Genomic DNA, 20,048 nt, shown 5'->3' with positions numbered 1-20,048 from the left:
GATTTTGTGAGCAAAAATGACAGCAGGTGTGAGCATACGAAGAAATGTGAGTTTGGATAAAAGCATAAGCATTTAATGAATACAGTGAAAGCCTCTGGAGAACAGATGACTGGCAGGCCACTGGCAAGACAAGTATCATTGTCTCTGACAAACGCAATGAGATTCTCCGCCGCACTAAAAGTGTCATGCTCCAATAAGCAGAATCAAACCCTTTGAGCATCTGCTGTCTTTAACTCGGCCTCTCTTTGTTTTATCGTGCACTGTCACAGTTAATGATTTCCTCCAGATCTCCATTTTCCACATGCGATTTACATGTTTGAAATGCTCAGTTGAGCAGATGCAGGTTTGTGAAACAACCATTACTGCCAAGCTGAATCCAATGAGCGTTTGGGTAGAGCTTAGAAATTTCATTTCAAAAGCTAGGTTGATCAAGAGAAAACAGACAAGGTATCAGCATATTGCCTTTCAGTTTCTTCTTGTTTACATATCTGAGTTGTGCAGTCATCCCTTCCAGAGAGAATCGTGGCCAGCAAAAACAATTACACTACCCCCGCCCAAGCAAAAGCCTCTCACTGGCTGCCTCGACTCAGCCTGACAATCGTGCCCATTAGATCTTTCTGTGAATTAACGCTAGTTAACTTAAATCACTGACAGACATCAAGAATAGTCATTAGCCTGTCTTTTAAAAAAAAGAGAGAATGATTTGCTGGTTCAGAGAGATCATCTCCTTACACGCAGCCTGGGGCAGCCCTTACTGTCTAGCTCATTATTTTTGTAAGAACAAGGCCACTGATGAATCCTGTTGGATTAAATGTAAGGTGTTCTTGTTATGACCTGGCTTAGACACACGCACACAACAGCCGCCTGCATAAAGCTTGCTCCTTTTACAGACAAAAGAAAATGAAGTTACTCGCCAACGCCGCAAATATACAGATAATTCTCCTTCGGCTGAGCTGCAAAATCAAAGTGGGATTTCTGGAGTACATCACTCCCACACAGCTGCACACTCGGCTCTGAGAAAAGCTGTCAAATGTTGGGCTTTTTGTGGATATTAGCTGAGCTGACAAGTGCCAATGATACACTGTGAGTGATAAAGACATTCATTCCTGCTCAGAGTTTTTCCAGATGTGATAGTCTGCAATGCTCCAGCGCTTCATTTACAGGACAGGAAAAAAAAAAAAGGAGTCTGTTGCTGTGCCCCCCCCTCCACCCCCTTTACGTTGCCACGGTGACAAATGAAAAGCAGAATCACCCACACAACTAATCAAATGAGTGAGTGACAACAAGTCAATATTTTCTCATTGTGTGGACAAGCAATATATCTGCACAGTAACAGCCTGTGCTCCGAGGCTTCAAGGCTTAGGCAATGCTAGACTCGGAGCATTATGAGGATAATGTGCCAATAATCTGGCTCGGTGCGGCTGTTAAGACCAGCGCCAATAAAAAGACACGGTATCAATAGAGAACCACTACCAAGTACGGACTGAATTACCAGTTCAACAAACATAGTCTAGACTCGTACTTAAAACAAGAACGGAGCGTCATGTAATGGCTACAAGCCAACAAAGACAAAAGACGTAATTGGACATTGATCTGTGGAGGTTTAAGAATAAACAAGACATCTTCAGAGTAACCCTGAACAGTATGCAAACACACCTTACTCAGATGTGAGAGGAAATAAGAATAAACGAACACTTAGTGCTCAGAGAATTAAGAGAGAATTAAGACTGTGTACATTTTACGTAAACTCCTTAGGGCTCTCTTGTCATTTTTAAAAGACATCTCCTTAAAAAAAGACAGCAACACATAAATTAGCCTCCTTTTGATTGCATCCTCAACATAAAATGGAGTAAACATCATCTCTACAAGCTTGGTTAAACACGAGCAAGATCAATGGGCAAATTTATCAGCAAATATTACCATTCGCTGCCTGGCAAGTAATCATTAAGGAATGGCACTGATGCATTATTCATTGGCTAATGTATAATTCAGACTTAACAGCAGATTTATGCATAAATAAAGCCGTGATACATTTAAACACATTTAATGTTTACTCGCTAAAATAGGATATGAATGCACAGCATGAACGCATCCCCACTGGTGTCATTTGATTAGCTGCTACTAATCCAGAGGATGCAGGGACATCAGGTGGCAATAGCACATGGATTTTATGAATACATGCTACTAATGCAAAACATCTCATCTAAAAAATAAATATTGAGTAGCTATCTGGGGGCAGGTGCCTAAAACAATGTTATACGGTATTACATTCTGAAGTAAATAAAAACAGGGATTGGTCAATAAAGCCCAGGCGTGCCGTAATTTAGTACTCTGGCATGCAAAGATTTGTGCGGCTGTCGCTTTATCTCCTTCAGACATCAGTGGTGATTAAAGCTCATATCAAGATTGCGGGGATGTTCTTGTTGTAGTGTCAGAGCTGGTGTCAGAGGGACAGTCAACAGGGAGGACAAGGAAATAGAGAGGACGCACAGGCTCCATCTGACTGTGTTCAGAGCAGGCAGCCCTGTGGGGACCGCCATTCCACTTTATGGCCATGCACTGAATTAACAAGGCCAGATGTCCCCCCACTTAACATGTGCGAAAAGTGCCCTCTGATGGGCTCAGCTGCTTTAAGGATGTACAGACATAGAGTTGGAGGAGGGAGGGTGGAAGGAAAGGAGATAGGGCCTATTTTCAATTATCCCAATTTCTCACTCATCGCTGGCTCCTGAGGTTTTTGTTAATTAAAGATATCGGCTTTTCCTCTGTGCACACAACAAATTAAAAGGAATTTTCTATGAACAATCAAAGCACCTCTCCAGTCCTTATTTGCTCTCCATTTCAGTAGTCACCCACCAGAGGGTACTGCCTCCTTAGCAGTTCCAGTACCACTGTTTCATGTGCACTGTGTCAATCCACGGCTAATGTATTCTAATGAGTCACCGGTACACCGCTATCTGCAAGGACAATAGGTCGCGAAGTGGTGAAGCAAGCTCGATCCATTTAGAAATGAAACCTGTCTAAAAAACTCCACAAGTCCTGGAGAGATTTATCATCGCTCCTCAAAACCTCCAGTCTGCTTCTGTGCAGTGGGGGTGGTGGAAATGGTAGGAAAAGCTAGGACTTTCATTGATTTTCCACCTGGCTTTTCTTTAACAAGCCTGTGCTTGCTGCTCTGTATTGTTGAGGTCAAAAGTGGGAGAGTAACTGCAAGAAATGCCTTTAATGTGGCCTAAGATATACACAGTTGAGCCCACATTCAGAAAAAAACAGAGATGTAATTTACCTATGTTTAAGCGATCAGCATCTCACAACAGTTTGTTTTTCAGGGAGTCAAAGGCCACATGTGTTTTCATTCATGCAACCTATTATAATAACAACTGAATCGTTTTCTTTGTAATTACAATGGAATACAGTTGAGTCATTCAGGCTATTACCCGAATGGAAAACATATCAAGACCCCAGCAGACTTTCTCATTAGAGAGAAAATGATAGGCCCGCCAACACTGCATCAATTACAACTCGCCTTTCTCTAATTCTTCATGCATTACATCATAATGCTAAAAAACAACATACAGCAACCTCAAAAGTGTGTGTTTTTTTTTTCCTTTCTTTTTTTAAATTGTAGCAGCCAGCAACTGCCATCATCCTGACACCGAAGAGGGAGGGAAAAAAAAGGGGGCAGGGACACAGCGTGGTGCAATCCCACTGAGGGCCATCATGCGAGCAGATTAAATAACATTTTTCCAATGCCCTGTCAAACATTCAGCCGCCTCTGAGCAGCCAGACAGCCGTTACAGCCTCACTCTATGAAGCATCTCTCTCTCTGCATGGTCAGAAACAGCCTCTTTGATCTGGATATCGCCCCTCAGATTCCTCAGAGGTGACACTCATACACGCGCCCGTATGTGAGCTGAATGTTTACTAGCTCTCTGTACCTTGTCAGCAGTGAGGACTTGTGTTTGTCAAGTGCGGTGGGGTAGTGGGGGCGGCGGCGGCGGTGACTCACGCCGCTACTATGCTTCCCCTGGTTTACATGAATCAAACAACACAGTCTGCGGACTCGGATCAAATTCCACATCAGATTTCATTTCCCACAAACAGTGGTATAAAGCACTGCAAATAGACATGATTGAAATGATACCGACAGCAGTAAGGCGGTGTGTACATAATTAAGATTTAGGCTGCTATACTCTCATCTGATAACAGCCTGAGTGCTGTGAAATGCTCGGCGCTCTCTTTCCATACAAATCCCACACTGCAGAACAACTCGGGTTCCTGTGTACAACTCCATTAAGAGGTCTGACCACTTCCTCTTTCGCTCTGTCCACAAGTAGTGAAACTAAATGGATATCCTAACCTCTGGGGAAGTGAAGAGGATGCCGCTTTAAAATGTGTTCACAAAGGCCAGCTATGCAAGTTTTCCCACATGAGAGTGCAGGCTGAGACTGTGATTGCATGGTACGCAGACGTATATAAGTTAGAAATGGGCCCATTAGTGGCATAAAGGACTAAACCCAACCCTGCTGAAATAATAAAATAATACATATGGTGGGCCATCTTAATGAATGGCATTGGTCTACGTTTTTAAAAAAGCTCAGGATTATATTTCTGGCCTGTTTTAGTGGTGCAGTTAAACTTAAAAGTAGTGAAATCAACTCAAAATCATCAACAGAGTGGCGGTAAGACCGGTCATCAGCAAAATCAAATGATCAAAATCACAAATCGAATCAAACACGGGAAACTAACAGACTGGCAAGCTGAGATTTACAAGTTAAAGGAACACTAGGAACAAGACATGCTGTTAAATTTTTAACCACAGCTGCACCTTGTGCCTGATTCAGTGCCCCATATTCTCACTCACATGATTTTTTTTTAAAGCAGTTGTGCCATACATTAATCACAAATACGCTCTCGTCCCACTCAAGCGGATTAATCACATCTGAATCATTAAGGTAGAGGTCACTTCCTAGCTACCAAGGTGACCAAAAAGAAAAAAACAGGCACAGGAAGCTTGGTATGGTAGAGATTAACTCCTCACAATTAGCAATGCAACTCTGAGTTTATGTGGTAGTTCAGCGCAAAAATCCAGGAGGATTCCAGGAAGGGACTGTTTTTACACAGCGCAGATTGAAGGCAATCACCGCTTCACTCCCCCCCACCCCTCCTTGATTTGAATCTCTGTTTGTGCTTATGTGGCCACGTACCCAGTGGATTCAGCCTCTGACACCCAGACTTACTACGACCAATTTACAGCGGTTTAAGTAAACACAACCCCCCCCTTCTGCCATAACTTGAAAACACTGGATAAGCTGCCTTTCAGACAAATAACTGTAGTCTGCTTTAAAATCCTAAGCTGCCACCTCCTGAACATACACACAAACACACACACACATATCCCACCAGCCAGCCAACCCCCCCCCCCTTTGCTCTTTTCAACCCCAGAGCCTCCCCACCACCACCCCCACAGTGAGAGCTGCATGTGCTTGGGCCAGAGTTCACAGCCTCTGGGGTGCTGAAGGGGGGGAAATCAAGTTAATTTGGTGGGTCCTTCAATAGTTTGCAACTGGCAAGGCCATTCTCACAGACAGTAAACTCCCCCACCTTTCAACAAAACAAAAAACAAAACGCTCCACTTAGTCTCCATTATTACAACTGGATTAGCAATTTATGACATGACAAAGAGTGAAAATCCAACAGTTGAGCCTTTAATGTTACACTGGGGGAAATCCCACTAGTCAAAATGTATGTACGACCAACTCACTGAGACTCATTTTGACATTTCTCCCGTAAAAATGCAACTTTTGTTTTTGGTCTTTCTTTTTTTTTTTTTAGTTGCTCCTCAAAGTTAATTGATTGCTAAAATGCTTGAGCACGAGGAACTTCCACATGTCTGATGTTTCCTTCCCTGGCAGCAAAAACTGCATTGCAAGCCCAGTTTCTGTTTACTTCATTTTTCACACTTAAAAAAAAAACATTAGCTCCCGAAACTACTGTTAGAGGGCCGACAGGGTCACGGAGGTTGTGTTGTGGGGGTCTGCTACAGTCCACAGGAGATACAAGTTCTACGACAATGCAGACAACTTTGCAGCTCAAAAACAGTTGAGTGAGGGTCACGCTCACAGCACACTTCCTCCTCTGGGTATAAACAAAAATAAGGGCATTTCAGACTCAAACTGTGCGTGTGCCGCCCGGCTTTTCACCTTGCTAGTGCCCAAATCCAGTGTCTTTATCACACACATACACACACACAGCTCCCAGTCTGACCCCCCCCCAAACCACAACTATCCTACAATCTTTTTTTTTTTTTTTTTTTTTTTGTATTCAACTACTCACCCGCCAGTCTGCTGATTCTTTGGGAGTCCCACAGACTGCTGCAAACAAGTTCAAAACGCGATCCTTGCCCAAGATGACCCACCGAACTTAAAAAGGCAAGCCAGCTGGACCTAATCCAAGACCCGGGACAAAAACGAGGCGAACACGGACACTTTTTCTTCTTCTTCTTTTTTTGTATCCCCCCGCTGAAAGAAGAAAACGCCACCCGCACGGAGGGACTCAGGCGAGCACTTGCTTCAACAAAAGACGGTTTCACTTTACTGATAGGCTGCTCACGTCCGGAATGAGCCCGATCAAAGGCACTACAGCGCTAGCGAGTCCCCCCTCGAAACTGCTCCTATTCCCTTTGGCCGTGTTGTTGTTGCTGTCGATGACAGTGTCCACAAGCAAAGTAACATAGCGCTTGTTTCGAGGGGTAGGAAACCAGCGAGTTCGCCGTTAACAGGCTCCGCTTCCTTTTTCCACACACACACACGCACACACTCACTCACACACACCACGCTCTTGCTCTCTCTCTCTCTCTCTCTCTCTCTCTCTCTCTGTTTCGCACACACACACCACGCGCACGCTCTCTCCCCCTTTCTCTCTCTCTCTCCTCCTATGCACACACTCCACGCTCCCTCCGAGTCTGTAAACCTCCCCCCTTCCTCCTCCTCCTCTTCTCTTCCTCCCTCCTCCTCCCCCTCTTCAGCTGTTCAACAGACGCATCCACATGGCTGACCTAGTCTTTCTTTATCCAGACACTAGTGAAGGAGAATTACGCCGACCACACTCAAAAAAAAGGCGGAAAAAAAAAATCCGAGCGAAACAAAAACATGGACTGGATTCAAATAATCGTCATGGACAAAGATGGGGTGGGTTGGTGGGTGGTTGGGGGACGCCATTGATGCCAGTGCCGTGGGGACACCGATGCGTGTGCGTGCGTGCGCGCGCATCAGGAAGCGAGGTGCACGGCGGCCAAAGTAGCCCGACCCGACCTTCATCATCGTCGTCATCATCATCAAGCGATCAATGACAACGCTTATGGGGAATGTGACTGAAACACTAAAGCGACACAATGAGAGCGTGCTGTAGCGCTGCCTTTGTAAATAATTGCTTAATAGCCCACATTTCCCGCGCCACGCGGCACTGACACGTTTCTTTTCTAAACGGTGACACAAATATATAAATAACTACATGGAACGCCATCCTTACGGTACAGGTCGCTGATTTCTATCTGAAAACATTAGTACGTGCACCCCCTCCCCACCCCTCCAGAATATACACCAGAGAGAGAGAGAGATGTGAGTGGATGCCGCTCGGGTTTGTAGGAGCTCATTTGCATTTTTGGATAATGAATTAATTAGTCACCCCACCCATTAAAAAGGCAGAAACAAGCACGGTAAAAAAAAAAAAAAACGCACAACACTATTTAGTCCCCCCCCTTTTTTATCTAAATGCTGCCATTAAGAGAAAAACCTGACAGCACACTAACACACCTAGGAAGAGCAGTGACACAAAGATGGACTGCGTTACCTTGTAAATTAATAGGATAATTTTCATTTCACCCAGCGAGTAGCTTGACACATTTTCATTGTCTTAAACATGATATTGGATCACTGTAAAAAAAAAAAAAAAAAAAAAATCCAATTAACTAAAGCAAATAGTGCATTGGGCTAGTTTTTTTGGCACTAAAGGCAAACATGGGCAGCAGGAGAGACGGGCAGTGAGGATCGATAGAAATTGAGTTGAGAGGTGGTGTGCAGGGGGCCCTTCATTGTGCTACAAACCACGTTGGTCGTCTTAGTTTCAATGGCAGCGGGGTGGTGGTGGGCTCTGCTGTGTAACAGAGTGCTGGTAAAAACCTTTTCCAGCTCCTGAGGCAACTGTCCTGAGATGTCGACCGCCCCCCCCACACCACTTAGAAACCCAACACCATGAGCAGCCACAGCTCCTCCCTCATCACAGTATGTATACATTTCACAGGGTCAGTGTTTATGATATTTACACACAGTCTCCCTCCTTTCCCCGAGACGCACAAACACTCAGAGGGTCCAGAAGCATGGATGGGGAGATGGAAACGCACGTCTCCCTCGGTTTCTATCACACAATCAAAGCGTAAAAGATTTTTCACTCTAGTGACTCAAAATGCCACCATTTCCAGCACAGCGCAAGGCTTAAGTTGGGCCCAAGACGGCAGTGAAGGGCGAGAGCAGCGAATCCACTCTGAAGGCAGTGCGAAGCAAAGCTGGATTGGCTGGCCCGGGCAGGCTCCCCTCCCCGGCAGATGAGATCCCATTATCAAGCGGACGAGAACTCCACCTCCAGGATTTCACAGCTCCTCTGTTTATCACATGGCTCTGTCAAGTTGGGCACCATTAACCGATAATGAAAGGAGACAACCGGTGCAGTTACAAGCAAAGCACTCCACATTCTACAGGCCTAAGCATGTATCTGGGAAGCTGACTGTGTCTATTCAATTCTGTTCAGCATTCAAACGGCCCATCACAATACCTTTTCCCCGAGCGCCCCTCTCTACAGCTATAGCGCCTTCGATCCCGACAGAGCAAAATCTGGTTGCTTGGTCTCTGTTTTTGAATTCAGAGGCAATGAAATTTAACAGAGCCGCTTTAAAGAGGGGGGGAAATGGCACTTTCCTATAACACTCCCTTCATAAAGACTATCAGAGGAGAAGAATTCCTGTAGAAGTTAAGAAAACCAGAAAAGGTGGATGATCGCACACACACACACACACACACACACACACACACACACACACACAAAACAGCACATTAAAGCAAACACAAGCTATCATTTTGAAATAGGTTTTCCCTCAACCACATCAAACACAATTAGTACAAGTGTTACTGAACAAAAAGACTGCCACTGAATCAAAGACCCACATGCCCCTCCCCGGTCTGTCTACTCCATTTATGGTTTATAGGACTCTGTAGCCACTTACCCTCATTAAAAATGAATACTTAACAAAAGCTGTAGCTGACACAAACTGTTTGCTTTAGCCCGATTTCTCTGTGCTGGAGGGGAAGAAAAAAACAAAACAAAAACAAGCCACTCAGAGGCAGCAAACGGAGAGCAGGGGAGACAGAGAGACAGACAGAAGAGGGGGAGAAAGTGCTCAGCAACACAAATAAGTCAGCCAGTAGCTGAAACAACAGAAAAAAAGTGACATGGATGACTGAGCCAAGCCTGTGAGAGAGTTGGCAAGCCTCAGAGGCCTTGGCCTCTTAAGCACTCATATCTAGTAACTTCATTTAATACATTCACCAGGGATGAGCAGACGAGTTGAAGGAGGGGGGAAAAAAAGGATTTAGAGAAGAAAACAATACTTGTACACCAGGAAGAGGGTTAGGCTGTGGTGGTGCTGGTGGCGCTGGTGGTGGGGGTGTGCTTCAGAGGCTCGACTTTAACACATGACTAAATCTCTACTGTGTAACAAGCTAACTTCCCCCGCTCCCAGCACATAATAAAAGGAGGCAAAATAGATGTGCTAGCTTGATCTTTGTAACTATTTTACCATTCTTAGGCAGGTATTATCTAAAGGAGCCTTTCTTCTTGTATTAGATATTCGAACAGTGCTCTTCCAGATGGGGCTTTAAAGCAGTGACTGTCTCCACCACACGTACTATATCCATAAAGAACAAAGGCTCTGTGTGACTGCTGCTTCAAGTTACTGTTCCTCATACTGAGGCGAGTGCTGAAAGCCCCTCCCCTTTCTGAGCTGGCAGGCGAACCCAAAAGAAAGCTGACTTCAAATCATTCATTGCCCCTTTTAGCTTTCATAGATTCTGAAGAGAACACTTTACAAGTTGGGGGAATCCAAAGGGAAAACAGGGTCTTGCTCGACTAATTAAAGCACAGACTTTGCCTGGAGCGGTTTGAGAGAGGGGAGGAAGCAATAAAACAATCCTTTTCAATCTCCCAACAAAGTAACTCAAGGAAATTACTCAACTAAATATGGTTAACTACACGCTTGTGGATAGCAAGACTCAAGGTTTTCAGAGGTTGTTGCTTTAGCTGAGGAGAATAGCACTCGACAGAGGACGTCTTCATTAGCTGAAAAAGAACTGCAAAGGAAACGGAGGTTACGCGTTCCTCTGAGTAAACTGCCTTATCAAGGTGACAAAACTTACTGAAAAATCAAGGTGTCCGTTGGTTTTAGTCCAAACAGGCAGCTAGAAATTAAGCAGCTACCTAGTAAGCTTTATTTGCTGTCATTAACACAGCTGTAAAATGTGAGAGAAGCCAAGGAAAGGTATTTCACTTTAGGCAATCAGAGCAAGGTCTAGCCTTGCATAGCTATCTTGTTTACATAGCTATTCACAGTCACATTTGGCAGCCTTGCAACACTCTGAAAACCAAGACACTTGTAGGCTACATATGTCTAATCTCTTTGCCAAGCTACACAAGCTACTCAAGAGAGTGAAACTTGCTTGCAGCAGCCATTTGGTTAAAGTATTGCATATTTAAAAAATGAATGTAAGTAAACCTTACTCCAGATGGGGGTAGCTGCCACCTGGCAGATAAATTGATTAAATGGTGGTGGGAGAAAGCGCAGCATTTTTCTTTGTAAAAATACAGCACTAACTGATTGCTCATTTGCAGACTTTGATAAATGTGTGAGTAGAAAACAAACAGCTTTTAATAGAAGCGCGCACTGTCTGAATTCACACAGAGAGCGCTCCGCAGCTTCCATTAGATCACAGCTTGCTGAAACGAAGACACTTTTTTTAAAGGGCCAAGGTAAAAGTAAATCGGGGTGTGAAACTATTACAAGACCAGAAAATAATCATTCAAGTCTTTACATGGCTGTAAAATCTGATTCTAATACAGAGCAGATTCAACGCAGTCGCAAACAAACGCACGTGTGTAATACCTCAGATGCTATTTCACCCAAGTCCCCGATTTTCCACAGACATTCTTCGAGCTCTCACATGGACTGTCTGTGTCTGATTCTCCAGGCAAAACAGGGCCTCATTCATCTGAATAAAAGAGCAGTTCAGCCTGCCGTGGCTGTACTGAGAACAGGCTCTGAGGAATGAGACTGTATTTCCAAGAGGGCCACAGAGGGACAAGGGTGCAGGCAGGCAAGGCAAGGCAAGGCTGTGGTGCAAAAAGAGGAAGTTTACATTTCAGGCAAATCCTTTTGTGTACAAAAACACGGCAAGATAAACAAACAGTACATGTGTCTGCCGCTCGGCTCGGAAGAACCTGTTCCCGAGTGGAGCTGTGATTAAACGTGATCGGCACGAGCAAATGAAGTCCGCGGTGGTCGTGAAAGCAAGAAATGGGGGGGTGGGGGTGATTACTGTGTGGTCTGAGGTAGTCAGCGACTGCTCCATTTCACACAGAGCACATGGCAGTCTCACCTCCATACACTGCCACCCGGTGGACAGTGACAAGAGGTACAGCTTCATGCTGCTTCTATGGAGGATCCTGGAGTTGGTGTGTGTGAGAGAGGAGGTGAGCCAGCGCTCATTATGAGTAAAACCAAAAATTTACTCCATACGCTAATTCATGACATGTGTATGCTCAATATGGCACAATGGCCCTTTAATGCTGTATTTTTCCCTCCAGTGCCGACACTTATTCAGAAATCAATTATTCTCCTCTGGTCACACTCGGCTTCTCTCAGCGTGTAAGCTAACGATTCAGCCATCTAGTTTACGGATACATAACGGTAACTAGAATAACCACATCCATTATAAGTCAGAGTAACAAGCATCTAAAGTCATTCAAGTTAATTTTTCACAGCTTTGCTTTTTTCCCCACCTCACGTTCCTTTCCTTTTTTTCCATTTGGCATGAATAATAGCAGAGAGAAGTAATCTCAAAGGCAAATGTACGGTCAGCATGTCAGCACTGGGTGCGGTGAGAAAAAGATGTGTTATTCAAAGAGACAGCACACAGTCAGGGTGTTGACGCTGTGTTATGAGATTAGACTGTTTTTTGTGGGAGCGAACGGTTGAAATCAGTCTGTGTGCAGTCAGAGCAGACAGTTTGGAGATCAGTGCTGAGGTCAAGAGGAGCCACTTAGCTGTGCTTTGGCCTTCCAACCCCTACAGCGTTCAGAATCAACTGTTCCACAGAGGGAGTAGATAAAACGCTTGGCAGCAGACTTGCAACAAGAGATGGCTACATTTACTAATGTGCGGCGGATTTATTTATTTCTTTTTAAAAGCTACAAAATGGAAATTGATGGGAATCGCTAGAAAGGTGGGAAGCTTGCTCATTAGAAAGGATATATATTAGCTTAGCCTCACTAATGCGGTCCCCCTATAGGCATTAAATCTTCGGTACAAACAAAGCAATAAGCAACCCAGACTAAAAACTATACCTCTCTCTCAATCACTGCTCAACCATGAAGGTCATCCTGCATTTTGCTATTCCAGCTATTATCCCTGTGATTTCACACTGGTGCTAAATGGGATGTACAATTGCGATGAGATGGGAACAAAAAGTGTCCTTTTTGTGCTAAAATCAGAGGATAACATGTTGCACATCATTTATGAATACATGACAAGCATATGGATTGTCTTTACTATATGGATTTATGAGTCAGCTGGGCTCAGAGGTACACGCACATGTTCTGCATAGTGGACAAAGAATATAACATATTAAAATGTTGTGTGTGTTGTAAGAAGTGCAAGACATGCTAACCCAGTGGGAGAGACAGTTGATATTCAATGTTGAGCAAACCGGAAGCCTAAAATTTTAAGTGTCTTTATAGTGGGGAACAAATGGCGAGGAATAAACAGTGGTGGGCTTGTGCAGCTTTAGTTCAACGAGTCAGCTGGTACCAGAGCGGTGGATGGAGGGGAAATATAGATGGCTTGAGCGAGGGAGTGCAAGCTGTAGCTCTCTCTGTTCCTGCACACATCAGCAGCAGGAGGGCAGGGATGCGCGGAGGCCACAGCAAGCCAATTACCAAACTCATTAAGTAACCTGCTAGCTGGCTTTGAACTGCAGCTCCCTCCATCATATCACGACTGGATTCTCCACCGTTGTTGTGGACATCTCGCACCTCTTCTTCTTCTTCTTTCTTTCTTTTTTTTTTTTGTTAAATAGCTCGAGAGTGAATCCAAAAAACTGACACAATAATTGCATTTTCACATGCGTTCACTGGAATTCAAATGAAAGAAATCACAGATGAAACTGCAATTTTAAAAAAAGAAAGAAAGACAGACTGGCAGCTTGAAGGTGTAAGTTTGGCAAAAAAGCAGCTGCAAACAAAGGAGACCTGCTTATACAGCAGGTAGCGGGAGAGGGGAGGAAAAAAGCAAATAATGGATCAAGACACAAACACGAGAATTGATTGGCGTGAGCTAGCAACTGAGGGATGAATCAGCGCTGACAGGCTTGAGCCGTTCTCTCCGGGAGCACTGAACGCAAGAGTCAAAATGGCTGCAAACAGGGAGGAGGAGGAGGAGGTCAGTGCTTGAAGATGATGATGGAGAGGTATCAGGCTGAGAGCACAAAGGCCAGGGAGAGAACATGATCAAGATCCAGTGGGTGGGGTAGGAACAGAACATTTTTTTTGGGGGGTGAGGGGGTTAGAGCAGAGCAAAAAATACTGCACTCGCCAACGCTACAGTGTCACAAAGCATTGTTGACTAACCTTGACTGCATTCACCTCCTAGCTCACTGCCACACTGCCTTTCAACAAGTATTGACACAACGACAGTCTGCAAGAGAAAAACTGGAGGGGGGTGGGGGAGGATAGACACACACACACACAGAGAACAGGGGAAAAGTATGAATGAGGTGAAAATGGAACAAACGAGGTGATAGCAGATTGACAGTAGAGGTTTATGTGTAGGTGAAGATGGCTGCCATCTTTGCCGTCATGTTGAACATGCGGCGAATGTAGCCAGCAAATGCCATGAAGCTGTACAACATGGTAATAATGACACTAATTATTTCGTACCGCACATTTTAAAACCAGCATTTACAAAGTGCTTTGCAGTACCATTCACATTTTCTATGTGGAGATTGTGAGCATTTGTTCTAAGCCAGTATTCATTTCCCTCTTCCCCAACAAACCACTCTGGATGCACACAGATCTAAGCACTTATGCCTGCAACACACACACACACACACACACACTCCCCCACCCCTGAACCTCCCCCATTATCCCATGAGCCCTCTCTAGTCTGCCTCGCTCTACAAGAGCTTGGAAATAAAAACATCACAGCTCTGCCTCGCAGCACCTGTTCAATAACATTGACATTTCACATTCAGCATCCGCACACTGAGAGATTCCCTGCATTTACTCTCTTTAACACGTAGAAGCACAAAACACACACACACACACACACACACACACACGCGCGCGCAAGCCAAATTCGTGTCAACGTATGCATTTTAATGCCGCAAAGGCTTCAGGTCTGCGTGTGTGCAGGTGCACGTCCGTCCCGCGTACGTGCCTGCAAGACGAGGGGTAAAAAATTCATTTGACTAGCTGAGATGCACGTCTTAATTTTATTAATTTTTTTTTTACAACTGACTAATTAAAAGACAGCAATTATTTCTTTGCCCGTTACAGAAACTGTGTTCGGTATGTTTACGTGATATGACTCAGTAGCTTCCCTCTTATTTTATTTTATTTTTTTCAGCACAAAACACATACGAATCTCCTCAGGATCATTTAGGAACACTTGTCAATATTGTTTAGAATAATAAGAGACAACAGTAACTGTTTCACATGTTCATTGTCTTCTGTGCTTTACTGGAAGGGTGTGGCTGGGCTTTCGAACCAATCGTGTATTGACAGCAAAGTAAGAACAAAACAAGACGACACCCCCAGATATTTACCCCACGTGCAAAATTATTCTGTTTGTTCTCTTTCTATCCTCGCCTCTGATGTAATACTCCTCCTAAATTCAGCTTGCATGAAATGAAATGGTCTGTTTGATATTATTCACTGCACACCTGGTGTGATTTCTTTTAAATTCAAAAAACAAAGTATTTCTATTCAAGGCAGTATAAGCACTGTCAAATGGCAAGCTGGGTATGCTGTTGTCTGACATTTGGAGGGGAGGGGGAGGCAAAACACACTCAATAACCACCCGGACCAGCATGTAATATTTATATTTGCTCCCAGATCAAACTTGCCAAAGAACATTTTGGGGTCAAACATGTTTGTTTTAAACATTTGGTATGATTTTCTTTTATGTAACACGCTGCTACAATGCCAGTCTTCATGTAATAGTTGCCACCTGAGGAAAGATGAAATGTGCCTGCTGCCATGGCTCAATGGTGTCATCAGGTGCAGCCTAACCTGGAAGGCTGAGCAGGGGCATCTGTTTGACAGCATTAGAGAGCATCAGAGCCCCTGCCATACACAGATTAAATGGCAGTAAATCTGAGGATTAGATTCATGTATGAATAGCCCATATTGATTTTGCAATCTCTTCAGTAACTCTGGGATTTTCACAGTGCAGACAATGTGGGCTTCAAGCGTGCGCGCGCACATACACACATGGGCTCATCTATCTGCCTGGTTTTTAAAAGCCTCTAAAATCAGACTGTGACTAACCCATCCCCATTTTAATCTGCTCATGTCTCCGCCTACAGGATGTATCCGAATAGCACAAGGCATGCAACATCATTCCTTTAAAAAACTGCCCGTCCATCCAGCCTCTCCGAGTAGCCACAACAAAGCAGAGAGAACTAAAACAAGCTCAAGAGGCCTAGAAACGTCCAATCCTATATACTGTTATGTGTGCTCATGTGAGAACAAGATCGCTTCCATGCTCTTTGAGTTGAGGGTTATTATTTGTGAGCACCATGGGTTGATGTGGACGGCCACAACAACAGGATTTCTCTTCTTTCGGTGCCTCTTCTCAGTCTTAAAAGCTAAATATGCATGCTCTCTCTCTTTCTCTGTCGCTCTCTCTCTCTCACACACACACACACACATACACTTGAATTCATTCAACCCTGACGCGACCTTTTTGACACGAAAATCCCAAAATCCTGTGCTGAAACTCAAATCCCCTCTGACCACTATGGCCCTTCGGAAGCAGGATGACATCAAAAAGAAGCGCTTTGCTTTCATGACTTTAGTCCGCCCCTCAGTGTGTCAGCGTCTCTGGCAGTCTGCCACATGCTTGTCACACACACACAAAAAAAAACACTAGTTTGAAAGAAGACTCATGCACAGCACATGCAACATAAAGAAACCAAAGATAGCCTGAGCTGCAACTTCCCTATTTCCACACACAACGAGGTGGGCGTCAATTGTGCTGTGATATGAAGGGGCTTTCAAAGCAAACACACTATACTCCTTTCCCCTTTACAGCTACACAAAACATGGGTAAAGCCTATATTTACAATATATGTACAATAAATTTTTCTTGCTTAGCAACCTGCAGCAACCTGACAACCTCATTCAAAATGGCTACTCTGGTCATCATGCGTGCCCTTAGCCACCTATGGAGGCGCATAAAACTGATCACCTGGTGATTGGTTTGTATTGGGAGATAGCTCTATTAACCTTTGGGTAACACAGGTGTGTAGCCAAGTAGAACACTGCTATTACTACATGAGAGAGACTGAGAGAAAGAGAGACATGGAGAAACTCGGTGTGACAGCAGAGCTGCTCCAATTAGGTAAGCACATTGAGCCGTCAGGCCGCCACATTCATCAACACACAGAATGCCAGTCAGCAGCACCAGAAGGCTCGCCCGCCTCTTTACCACGCTACTGTTACTGTGGTGCAGTCGGGAGAGTGACAGGGAGGCATTTGCAAAGCAGATTTGGACCACTCTCCCCAGCATTTGGCAGCGCAAATGTTTCTATGCATGGTTTGGGTTGTTTTTACTCGCGTTTCCCTTGTCCTAATAGACTGACCACGGGCTGCTAATGATATCATTATCATACATGCACTGTAATTATCTCGACCCACCGTGTGCCAAGATCAATGGACGGCAAAATTTGGATCAATTGATGAGTCTGCTGCTGTTAAGCTGCCGAAACATATTTCGCACACAGTCGATGTGCTGTTGGATGGGCTGTGAATGAATTGGGTCCCTGCCTGTTTTCAGAGTGCGGCATCCAGACATGGGGTTAGGCAAGTGGATCTGTGCCATATAAGAAGTGAACTAAGCTGGCAGCGCTGGTGAGCTTCCTCTGCTCTTCATAATGTCAACCACAGCCACTACTGCTGGACACAAAGCCCCAAACAACAGTTTAACATTTCTAACAAAGTCAAAACAATGTAATATTTTTATATATTTTTTTCTACTGTCTCTTTGTCACCATCATGTTTAAACACCCATGTCAGAGTGGAAGACAACAGCAATAGCATCATATGGAATTAGACTGGATGGATGGAAGTGGTTTTGAGTGATTTATTCTGATTCTTGTGCTAAGTGAAAAAAAACCCATTCATCCATCCATCTTCTTCCACTTATCAAATTCAGGGTCATGGGGGTGTTGGAGCCTGTCCCAGCTATCACCGAGTGCAAGGCGGAGTACATCCTGGTCATGTTCAAGGACATACCCATGCTACCCCTTTAGCATTGAGATAGGTCACCAGTCTATCACAGGGCTAACATAAGCTCACAGACAACCATTCAAACTCACATTTACACCTACAGCCAATTTAGAACTACTGATGAAACTAACATGCATGTCTCTGGACTGTGGACCAAAGCCAGAGAGTACAGAGAGAAAAGGCCCATCTGGCTGATCTTCCTGTTGTGAGGCCATAGTGCTAACCCTTGTTAGCACTATGCTGCCCATTTATTATAAAAGGTGAACACGAAGTCAGCAGACACAACAGTATAAATATGTCTGTGGTCAAGTGCAATCCAACCAACCTGCCACATGCACAGCTTTTTGCAGCTACATGCTTAACTGATCTGGTATCTCACTTCCTCAATCGTGATGACTTTATGGTTGCTTTTCTTCAGTATGACACAAACCTGACTATATTTTGGTTTCATAGTGCTGTAAGGTAAAACAAAACTTATTTTGAAATCTCTTTAAAGTGTTTTAACTACTTGCTTACATCTCTTAACACTGTTTGGAACGCTCATTTATGTTACAACGTGCAACAAATTGTATCTAACAACCTCCCTCACTTACTTAAATGCCAGCAAACTCTAGAAAATATAAATGCATCTTTTTTTCCCTATTTTGCAGGGCTTTGGATTGCATTTACTATTTCTTCCTCTCTTTTTTGCAGTTATTAATTCATCAGGTCCACCTCCTGAACAGTGTTCATGCTTAAATCATAAGCCCTCTTGCTGTTTCCTGCTGCTGAATTGGTCTCAATCATGACAATAATTTGAGAGCAGTCAGATTGTGTGATCGGAGGTACCTGATTGCGCTGATGAGCAGAGAGGTGCTGAAGAAAGGAAAGTGGGCCATCTACACTGAACAACTAACGATAATAATATGACACGAACAACAACCCAAAGGTAACACAAACAGATAGCATCACCCTTACAAGACTGCCCACTGTGTGCTCACCCAAAGAAAGACACAATCCAATATGAAATCATCTCTACTTCTTGAGCTAAGGGCCTTATCAACAGAAACACTTTTCCCATGCACGTCACATTTTAGAGAACTCTGGGGGGAGAGGGTTAATTCTTTTCATGGGTCTGCCCATCATCATCCTTTAGGCAGCATGATGCAACTTATTCCAGTATACAAAGGCTAATGCAGTTAAATCACACCTAGTGGACTCGAATGCTTGACACTAAGCTTCCCAACGTACTAGCTAGCTCGAGTGGGCGAGAAATGAACCTTGTTATGTGTCCTGACACTGGGCCCTGCTCCCCGGCAAATAAAAACATGCCTCTCACTTACTGGCTGCCTGCGCTCACAGCCCCATACATCAGCATTATAAAGGAGCTCGGCAGCCTCAAGGTCAGCTCAATTTCCTCCTGCCGTTATGAAGTATCAGAATCACAGCGAGAGGGGGCACCCACACACATGTAAAGAAATGATTTAGGGAGCGAGGGAGGGGAGGGAGAGAGAGAAAGAAAGAAAGAAAGAAAGAAAGAAGGGGGGGATTTGGAGTGTGAAGGAGAGGCGGTGTGTGATACAATAGGGAACTGTGACAAATCACCAGGAGAGAACCAGCCTCTTCTACAGTAAGGATGTGTGAGTGCGGACAATTGTGAGAAAATGTAGAGAATATTAAGCCTACTTGCTCATTCCACACACTAAGAATGTAGCAGTCTGCAGTATATGTAATGGGATTGAGCGGTTTCTGTTTAACAAGCTGATTCCCCTCGTGTAAGCGCTCAAGTGTAGTCTGTGAAACTACAAAGCAATTAGGCCTACAGAATTATTGTTTCAGAAAATGTGAATACGATGTTTACCTTTGACTGTAATTAAATTCTAAGCAGTTACACGGGGAAAAACAGCAACCTAATGCAAACCTAATGCCTTTTTTTCCTTTTGAGATCTAGACCCATTCATCACATGCCCAAGCAATTTGATAAATTACACAGAAGCATGAAAGCTGATCATGTGCGTAGCAGAGTGCAATGTGTGTGTGTGTGCGTATGTGTGTGTGTTTGTGTGTGTAAGCCTCTGCCTGAGTCGGCAGTCATCCTTGGCTGCCTCACTGGCTGAGGTTTGACATCTTCAGCTAAGAGCCTGGGGAAATAACAGCAAATTCACTTAATGGCACCACCTCATCTATTCCTCATACAGAGAGAGGAGGGAGACAAGAAGGAGAGTTCCTTGAGGTGT

At 44.3% G+C, this 20,048-nt stretch overlaps 1 protein-coding gene across 4 annotated transcripts in view; it reads right to left on the bottom strand.

Annotated features, from left to right (window-relative positions):
* rerea (arginine-glutamic acid dipeptide (RE) repeats a) overlaps nucleotides 1-20,048 on the bottom strand; it is a 125,152-nt gene that overhangs the window by 83,277 nt on the left and 21,827 nt on the right. For 2 of the 4 annotated variants that reach the window (XM_005478186.3, XM_013271109.2), the window contains exon 1: nucleotides 6,337-7,202. The exons of 1 other annotated variant lie outside the window; for it this stretch is intronic. The gene's annotated coding sequence lies outside the window, so the exon portion shown is untranslated. Of the gene's footprint in view, nucleotides 1-6,336; nucleotides 7,203-13,950; nucleotides 14,032-20,048 lie in introns of those variants that run through there. One more of the 4 variants, XM_005478185.4, reaches the window with a different exon arrangement.

The sequence above is a fragment of the Oreochromis niloticus genome, linkage group LG20, assembly GCF_001858045.2.
Source record: "Oreochromis niloticus isolate F11D_XX linkage group LG20, O_niloticus_UMD_NMBU, whole genome shotgun sequence".
Lineage (NCBI taxonomy): Eukaryota > Metazoa > Chordata > Actinopteri > Cichliformes > Cichlidae > Oreochromis > Oreochromis niloticus.
This window is presented reverse-complemented; position numbering and strand designations above follow the sequence as displayed.